This window comes from Scyliorhinus torazame, chromosome 13, assembly GCF_047496885.1.
Source record: "Scyliorhinus torazame isolate Kashiwa2021f chromosome 13, sScyTor2.1, whole genome shotgun sequence".
Classification (NCBI taxonomy): domain Eukaryota; kingdom Metazoa; phylum Chordata; class Chondrichthyes; order Carcharhiniformes; family Scyliorhinidae; genus Scyliorhinus; species Scyliorhinus torazame.
In genome coordinates, this window is record NC_092719.1 from 160,715,701 (window position 1) to 160,725,130 (window position 9,430).

Consider the following 9,430-nt stretch of genomic DNA (forward strand, 5'->3'; position numbering starts at 1 on the left):
TTAGATCCATGCAAGTGAGGGCGTTTACGAGGCAACAGGTGAGGGAATTTCCGCTGCTCCCGACACAGGAGATCCAAGATAGAGTGATTTCCGGGGTATGGGTAGGGGAGGGCAAAGCGTCCGAAATATATCAGGAGATGAGAGACGAGGGGGAGGCGCTGGTAGAGGAGCTGAAGGGAAAATGGGACGACGAGCTGGGGGAGGAGATTGAGGAGGGGCAGTGGGCTGATGCCCTAAGTAGGGTAAATTCCTCGTCCTCGTGTGCCAGGCTTAGCCTGGTACAATTTAAGGTTCTACACAGAGCACATATGACGGGAGCAAGACTGAGCAGGTTCTTCGGAGTGGAGGACAGGTGCGGGAGGTGCTTGGGAAGTCCGGCGAACAACACACACGTGTTCTGGTTGTGTCCGGCACTGGATGAGTACTGGAGGGGAGTGGCAAAGGTGATCTCAAAGGTGCTGAAGGTCCGGGTCAAGCCAGGCTGGGGGTTAGCTATATTTGGGGTAGCGGAAGAGCCGGGAGTGCAGGAGGCGAAAGAGGCCGATATCCTGGCCTTTGCGTCCCTGATAGCCCGGCGAAGGACCTTACCCATGTGGAAGGAAGCAAAATCCCCCGGCGTGGAGGCCTGGATAAACGATATGGCAAGGTTCATAAAACGAGAACGAATGAAATTTGCGCTGAGCGGATCGGCTCAGGGGTTCTCCAGGCGGTGGCCTTGACTATCTCGCGGAACGTTAAGGGAAAATAGATCGGCAGCAGCAGCGGGGAGGGGGGGAGCAATTTTTTTTTTTGTTACTTTGTTAGTTCACTATTTTATTTAAATAATGTTATTTATCAGTTATTGTGCTATTTTTATGTTGATTTGTAAAGTGGAAAAATTCTGTTTGAAAACTTTAATAAAATATATTTTTTTAAAAAGAAACTAATATAGGCCTGAGTGTTTTCAGAGTCCAGACACACTCCATTATTTTTGTGTTACAGATTGCATAAAATATTGGAAAGGAAAGATAAAAATCCAAATTAAGTGCAAATATGAATACAATTATTCTAATTGAACATCAAAGGAAAATTAGAAATATTTTCAGATGAGTGATGCTATACAATTTTCGAAAAGGATTCTCCGTTTGGGTTTGTCGTGTTTTCTCAAGAAGAGAACCAGAAGTTGAACAGTTGATCGGTTTATTAGAGTATTGATTAGAAATTTCATCTGAGAACAGTTTTTTTGTCCAATATTACCTCTTTTTCTCATTGGGCTGTGCAATGAGCTGAGCTTCGTGCCTCACATTAACACATTTTGTACTGTTGCTGTTCGGAAATTTTGTGCCCCTGCCAAAGTTATATTCTCTCCCCCCACACCCACCTCCAACCATTGTACTAGTAATTATTTCTTGACAAATCCATTTTCACAGTATCATGAAATTCATATCAGACTACGTAATAAGAGTATAATAAGAGTAGTAAGTTGCAATGGTTTGAACATTTCTTGATGTAAAATCCCAGTGATTTCTCCCCTTTGTCGTAATTTCCAAAACACAATCAACTATCCAAACTGACACAGAATTGCTGCAAATGATTAAAATAAACAACAACAAAAATAATACAAAGAAAAATTGATTGGCGGGCAAAATTCTGATGGCCTCATGAATATCTGGGGAGCTCGATTTGAAAACCAGTGATATCTGCTATTAAACCAAATAAAAGAAGGATGGGCTGTAAATTTAATTCTGTTTGTGAATAATTGGAACATTCTGTAGGATTGTTCAAATCATTGTTTATTGAGTACCATCTTAATGAGTTCCCACTCATTGCTTAAAATAGCCATCGCTGTATCTTTTTTCCATTAAAAAGTTGTTCTCGTATTACAGATGGAAATGAGGAAGGGATACACCAAGTTTTGAAGATTAGCCTGCATGTTGTTAAGGTAGTAGAAATTTAAATAACATTGACAGATTCTTCAGAACACAAACCTTTGAAACCTTAGATGTTTCTTCTTCGTATGTTATATTGCTATTTTACCAACTTGTGTTCATTGCTGCATCAAACAACACCACAGCAGAGTACGAACTCATTCAAGAATATCCGTATCCAGTTATTATTATTTGTAAAAATATTTTTATTAAGGCATTTTGTATATACATTAAACACAACCAAAACCAGAGTAAGAACAAACAAAAAACCTCCTAACAAATAAATAACTACCCAACCACCCTAGCCTCCCTTCAGTTCCCCTCCACCCATAGTGCCTTCCCCATTTTAATCCCCCTTACCCCCCCCCCCCCCCTGCTTACACCTTGATTCCCCTTGAAGAAACCGTTAAACGGTTTCCAACACTGGGCAAACCCATCTTAAGGCGAACTAAATTTTTGTCCAGCCTTAGGAACTCTGCCAGGCCGCTCATCCCATCCCCGGCTTCAGTACCCCAGAGTCCCTGCACTCCACCAAAGATCCGTCTCCGAGCTACCAGGGTGGCAAAGGCCAAGATGTCGGCCTCCCGCCCCCTGCACTCCCTGGTCTTCCGACACACCAAATATCGTCACTTCTGGACTCAGGGCCACCTTCACCTTCAGCACCTCAGACGTAACTCCCGCGAGCCCCTGCCAGAACACTTTCAGCTTCAGACATGCCCAAAACATGTGGACGTGGTTCGCAGTCCTCGACGCACACTGCCCACACCTATCCTCCACCCCCTCAAAGAATTTGCTCATCCGAGACACCATGATATGCTCTCTGTGCACTATCTTGAATTGAATAAGGCTAAGCCTAGCACACAACGATGATGCATTCACCCCCCTTAAAGCCTCCTCCCACAACCCAGCCTCCATTTTCCCGCCCCAACCCCTCCTTCCACTACCATTTGATTTTTCCTATCAGGGCTCCCTTCCAGTTCATTATCTCCTTGTAAGTCTCGGATACATTACCTTCACCCACTCCTGCTTTCGATACCACCCTATCCTGTAGCCTGGAGGTGGCAGATCGCGAAAGGACGGCACCTGCTTCCTCACATAATCCTGCACCTGTAAGTACTGAACCCATTCCTGTTGGGCAGCTCATGCTCCTCCTCCAGTTCCACTAAACTCGAAAAGTTGACCCAACAAACATGTCCCCAAATCGTTCAAACCCTGCCCGTCACCACCCCTGAAACCTTGCGTCCTACCCCCCCGGCGGCAATCTATGATTCCTGCAAATCGGTGCCCAGACCGAGGAACCATCCAGCCTCAGATGCTGCCGTCAGTGTCCCCATACCATAGGGCTGCCACCATCACCAGGCTCGTGGAGTACTTGGCCGGCGAGAACGGCAGAGGCACCATCAACAATGACCCTAAGATCGTGCCCTTACAAGATGCTGCCTCCATCCACTCCCATGCTGACTCCTTCACCACCACCCACTTCCTAACCAGGGCTATATTCACTGCCCAATAATAAATCATTATATTTGGCAAGGCCAGCCCGCCTCCCCCACCCCTGTGTCCCTGTTCCAACAAAACCTTTACCCGTGGAGATTTCCCCGCCCACACAAACCCCGAAATCAGAGCATTACTTTTCCTGAAAAAATGATTTTGGAATGAAGATCAGGAGATTCTGGAAAACAAATAAGAGCCTCAGGAGTTGGCGGCACAGTGGCGCAGTGGTTTGCACTGCTGCCTAAGGAGATGAGGACCTGGGTTCGAACCCGGCCCTGGGTCACTGTCCGTGTGGAGATTGCACATTCTCCCGTGTCTGCGTGGGTTTCACCCCCACAACCCAAAGATATGCAGATTAGGTGGATTGGCCACGCTACATTGCCCCTTAATTGGAAAAAAATAATAATGAGTGCTCTAAATTTATGTTTAGAAAAAGAGCCTCATGAGTACCGTCATCTTCACTGTCTGCACCCACCCCGCCACTGATAACGGGAGCACATGCCACTTCTTGAAATCCCCTCTCATCTGTTCCACCAGCCGCGCCAAATTAAATTTATGTAGTTGTTCCCAACCATCCCAGCACTTCCCACAGCTACTCCCACGCCACCCAATCGAACCCCTTCTCCACATCCATAGTGATCGGCACCTCCATATCCTGTCCCTCCGGGGGCATCATTATTACGTTTAATAATCGCCTAATGTTCGACGACAGATGCCTCCCCTTTACAAACCCACTCTAGTCTTCCCCTATCACCCCGGCACACAGTCCTCAATTCACAAGGCCAAAATCTTTGCCAGCAGTTTGGCATCCACATTTAACAGCGATGTCGGACAGTAGGTCCCACACTGCTCCGGGTCCTTATCCTTCTTCAGTATTAGGGATGTCGTAGGGGGAAGTACACCCTTATCCCTCGCCTCGTTATATGCCGTTACCAGCAGGGGCTCCATCTCTCCAAAAATCTTCTTATAAAATTCTACAGGCAACCCATCCGGGCCTGGGCCTGCCCTGTCTGCATCGCCCCCGTACCCTCCACCAAACCCCACCAGGTCCTCCTTCACCTTGGGGAACTCCAACCCGTCTAGGAATCGTGCATCCCCCACCCCCCCCACCCACGGTCGGGGGCTCCGATTCGTAGAGCCTCTTATAAAACCCCTCAAAAAACCCATTCACCCCCACCGGGTCTAGTACCACTCTTCCCTTCCCGTCCTTCACCATTCCGATCCCCGTCGCCGCCTGCTGCTTCCTAAGTTGATGAGCCAGCATCCTGCTCGCCTTCTCCCCATACTCGTATACTGCCCCGCTCGTGCTCCACAACTGCCCCATTGTATTCCCTGTGGACACCAACCCAAACTCCATCTGGAGCTTCTGCCGCTCCTTCAGCAAACCTGCGTCCAGGGCCTCTGAGTACCTCCCATCCACCTGCAGAATCTCGTCTACAAGCCTTGCCATCTCTGCTTGTTCCACCTTGTCCCTATGCGCCCGGATCAATATAAACTCCCCCCTGATCTCTGCCTTAAGTGCCTCCCATAGCGTGGTGGCCGAGACCTTACCCGCATCATTCAGCTCCACATAACCCCAAATGGCAGCCCTCACACAGTCACACACCTCCTCATCTGCTAGCAACCCCACATCCAGTCTCCACTGCGGGCACTGAACCCCCCACCGGTCTACTTGCAAGCCCACCCAGTGCAGCGCGTGATCAGAGATCACAATCGTTGAGTACCCCGAATCAACCTCTCCCGCCAGCAGCATCTTATCCACCAGAAAATAATCGATCCGCGAATACACCCTGTGCACATGGGCGAGGTACGAAAATTACTTCACCCTCCCAAACCTCCATGGGTCTACCCCACCATGCGCTCCATGAACCCCTTTAGCACCTTCGCTACCGCCTACACCCTCCCCGACCATGGGCTCAACCGGTCCAAACTTGGCTCAATGACGGTATTAACGACCCCTCCATAATCAGCTGGTGCGAGTCCAGGTCCGGGATGTTCCCCAGCACTCGCCTCATGAAATCAACATTGTCCCAATTTGGGGCATTACCATTCGCCAAGCCCACTGGCATCTCCTCCAACATCCCACTCACCATCACAAATCTTCCTCCAGAATCTGCCACTATATTTCCCACCTCAAACGCTACCAGCTTATTTATCAGCACCGCCACCCCCCATGTCTTCATATCTAATCCTGAATGGGAGACTTGCCGTATCCACCCTTTCCTTCGCCTCATCTGGTCCCCACTCTTCAAATGCGTTTCTTGCAGAAAGGCCACGTCCGCCTTCAAGCTCCTCAAATGCGTGAACATGTGCGACCGTTTGACTGGCACATTCAACCTCTTCACATTCCATGTGACCAACCTGGTCGGGGGTCCCCGCTCCCCTGCCGCTCAACCATCTCCATGCAGCTTCCGGTAGCATGGTAGCGCAGTGGTTAGCACTGTTGCTCGACAGCACCAGGGACCCGGGTTCGATTTCTGGTTTGGGTCAGTCTGCGGAGTCTGCCTGGGTTTCCTGCGGGTGCTCCGGTTGCCTAGTCTGCGGAGTCTGCCTGGGTTCCGCCGGGTGCTCCGGTTGCCTAGTCTGCGGAGTCTGCTTGGGTTTCCTGCGGGTGCTCCGGTTGCCTAGTCTGCGGAGTCTGCGTGGGTTTCCTGCGGGTGCTCCGGTTGCCTAGTCTGCGGAGTCTGCGTGGGTTTCCTGCGGGGGCTCCGGTTGCCTAGTCTGCGGAGTCTCCGTGGGTTTCCTGCGGGGGCTCCGGTTGCCTAGTCTGCGGAGTCTGCCTGGGTTTCCTGCGGGGGCTCCGGTTGCCTAGTCTGCGGAGTCTGCCTGGGTTTCCTGCGGGTGCTCCGGTTGCCTAGTCTGCGGAGTCTGCTTGGGTTTCCTGCGGGTGCTCCGGTTGCCTTCCACAAGTCCTGAAAGACGTGCTTGTTAGGTGAATTGGACATTCTGAATTCTCCCTCTGTGTACCCGAACAGGTGCCGGAGTTGATGACTATGGGCTTTTCACAGTAACTTCATTGCAGTGTTAATGTAAGCCTACTTGTGACAATAATAAAGATTATTACTACGTGCCAGGTCACAGGCCTCCTCCCCCATCAGCTGCTTCAGCATTTTGGCTACATATAAGCCAGCGTCCGCTCCCTCTTATAGAACAATTCTTATATTTTGTCTCTGGGAGCGGTTCTCCAAATCCTCCATCTTCTCCTTCAGCCACTTCTGGGTTTCCTGCATCATCCCGATCTGAGCCGCCAACAAGGTAAGCTGCTCCTCGTGCTCCCCCACCACCTCCTCCACTTTCTGGGTCACCTGATTCTGGGTCTCCACCCGATTGATGCACACTTTTAGCGGTGCTACCTCCCTCCTCTGCTTGCTAAACTTCTCATTCAAGAAGTCTATCAGCTGCTCGGTAGATCATTGGGCTGTAGGGCCAACCCTGTACCCTCCGCCACCTTCACCTGTGGCGCACAAAGAATCTCTTGCTCCAACAACTCCTTCCTTATCGACCCGGATCCATCCACCGCCACCACCAGTGGAGCTTTACTTTCCTCTACCACTTCTACACTTTTTCCCACCAAAACATCTGCCCAGCAAACGGGGAAAAGGACTGAAAAACCACCTCGAGCAGGAGCTGTCAAATGTGCGACCACTCACTCCATGGCCGCCACCGGAAATCCCGCATCCAGTTATTATTATGCGACGCACTTTACATCTGTTCCATGAAATTTGAAAAAGGTAAGCAATGGTATATATTGGATGTATGCATAGTGAACATGGAACTTACTGTGATGGCGTTATTAGCTGCAACACGTTTGAGATTCATAACAGGGCTTTCATTATGCATTATAATTAGTGCCAGGACTTCTGAAACTCAGTAACTTTTTGATATAGTCCAGAACAAAGAGTAGCACATGGTTTCAATATTTGAATAGATGTGGAAAATATTAGGTCAATTATTTCAATAGACTGTGAGAGGTTGGTTAGCTCAGTTGGCTAGATGTGCAGAATAATGACGACACCGTTGGTTCAATCCTCAAACTGGCTTCATAGAGGAAGTCTTCTCACCTTGGTCCGTGCTTGCGGATTGGTGCCCTTCAAGCTACATATAACCAATTGTCTCTCTCTCTCTCTGATGGAGAGAGATGCTTATGGTCCTTTGTGGATTATGGCTAATTACCTATTTCAGTAGAAGTGCATGAAATATACATGCCTTATTCAGTGAGTTGATTGTGGCAAGTCATAAAGAATTTAACTGAAATGTTGTGCTCAAAATTAGATACGTTGATGCTGGGACTAAAAGATTTTTTATCTTGCGCTACCACTTCCAACACTTAGATGCAGACCCAAGGTCAAATCTTTGATTAATGTGGTAACCTTCTGTTTCATAAGACGATGGTTTGCGCCATGGTGATCAACTGTGTGTTAAGCATTGCTTGGTGTGGCTCAGGAGCCGCACTCTGACAAGTCTCTGCCACGCTTGCTGCACAGGAAGGCAGTGGGTTGAGAAGGTGCACGCTGTGCTCGCCTCAGTTTTCTTTGGATGTTCTCAGCCAGCTGAGCTTTTTGTTTCTGCTCATCCCTTCCAATGCCCATCCACATAGTCAACTCCCGAAGTCATGGTGAATCTCAAAGGTTCTGAAATTGCCCCATCGTAGCTGACCTCATCCATCATATTATCTTGAAAAAGGGGAGATCTCATTGAGCAGCTTTGACAGCCAGTCAATTTTCTCCAGCAATGAAATAGACTGCCCCCTGCTCAAATGGTCAAATGCCGGCTGAAATTGACAAGTCAATATGTATCGGTCTCCCGTGTTCACTGCATTTCTCTTGCAGCTGCCGGAGTGAGAAGGTCATGTCAATTGTAAATCATCCAGTTCTGAATCCACACTGGTCTGAGGGTAGATGCTTTCAGCATGGATCTGTGATCTGACGAGGACAACACAGGCAAATACTTTTCCCACGATGCTCAGGAGGGAGATGCCTTGAGAATTGTTACAATCGCTGTAGATGTCCTTGTGCTTTACGCATATCCGGGACCCTTTATCCTACCTCTAACAGAAACAGATGATCAGATCCACTGGTGCCCTGATCTTGGATGTCTCAAGGCAAACTTGTGGCATAGTTTTATCTGAAATAAGGTGTTAGTTACACAAAGCTTGTGCTAGTAGCAAAGCTCAAGTAGTCTCTGTCTGTTCTCATTTATCTTTCCCAGACCATGATGTCTGAGGCAGGAGGGCCACACCTCACGGTCTGCGCCCATTCTTCCATTCACATCCCTCAATAGCTAAAGATGCTCTAACTTAGTGATTCTGCTGATAGCAGTGTCAAGTTCCTTATAGGACTGGTCTATCACCCTGCAGAAGTAATGTTGGAGCATGGATACTCATGAGGGTAACTGGTCCTGTTTGAGTTGAGAACATAATAAAATCATTTTTGTAAGTTTCGATCATTTCGATCAAAGTAGCTAGGTCGTTCAGAGAAGCCTACACCTTGCTCATGAGTTTCCTCTGAATTCTTCCCCTGCCAGATGAGCATGTAACGTTTTTCTTTGAAGTGATCCCTTCTCAGTGAGACTGGTTGGGATGCTATGTTGATGTTCAGCCTGTCAAATTCCACATCAACCACAGCAGTCTTGCGCATGTTATCAACGAGCTGAAGACCACTCGTCAATCCTGCGCACATAGTCCTGACATTCCAACTCGCCAATCTAAGAACTGGCATCTTTTTGTTTGTTTTGTTAGTTTGCCTGGTACGATAGATTCTGCCTACTTGTTGAGCAGAAACTCAAGAACCCATTGAATCAGATGCACTGTGGTGGGTCAGCATCTTACATGTCGGGAGATGCCTGACTTGATTTGTACGGTGGCAGACCAATGGCCCATGATGGTCCCTCCCACAGTTGGCGCCCACAGCACCTGTTTTCTATGCCAATGAAGTTGACCTTATCACTCTTAACTGCTGTGTCCCCTGTTGTGTTAATGCTTTGCAGCAAAACTAGAATGTCCTTCCCAGGGCCTGGGCAAGATTTATAGA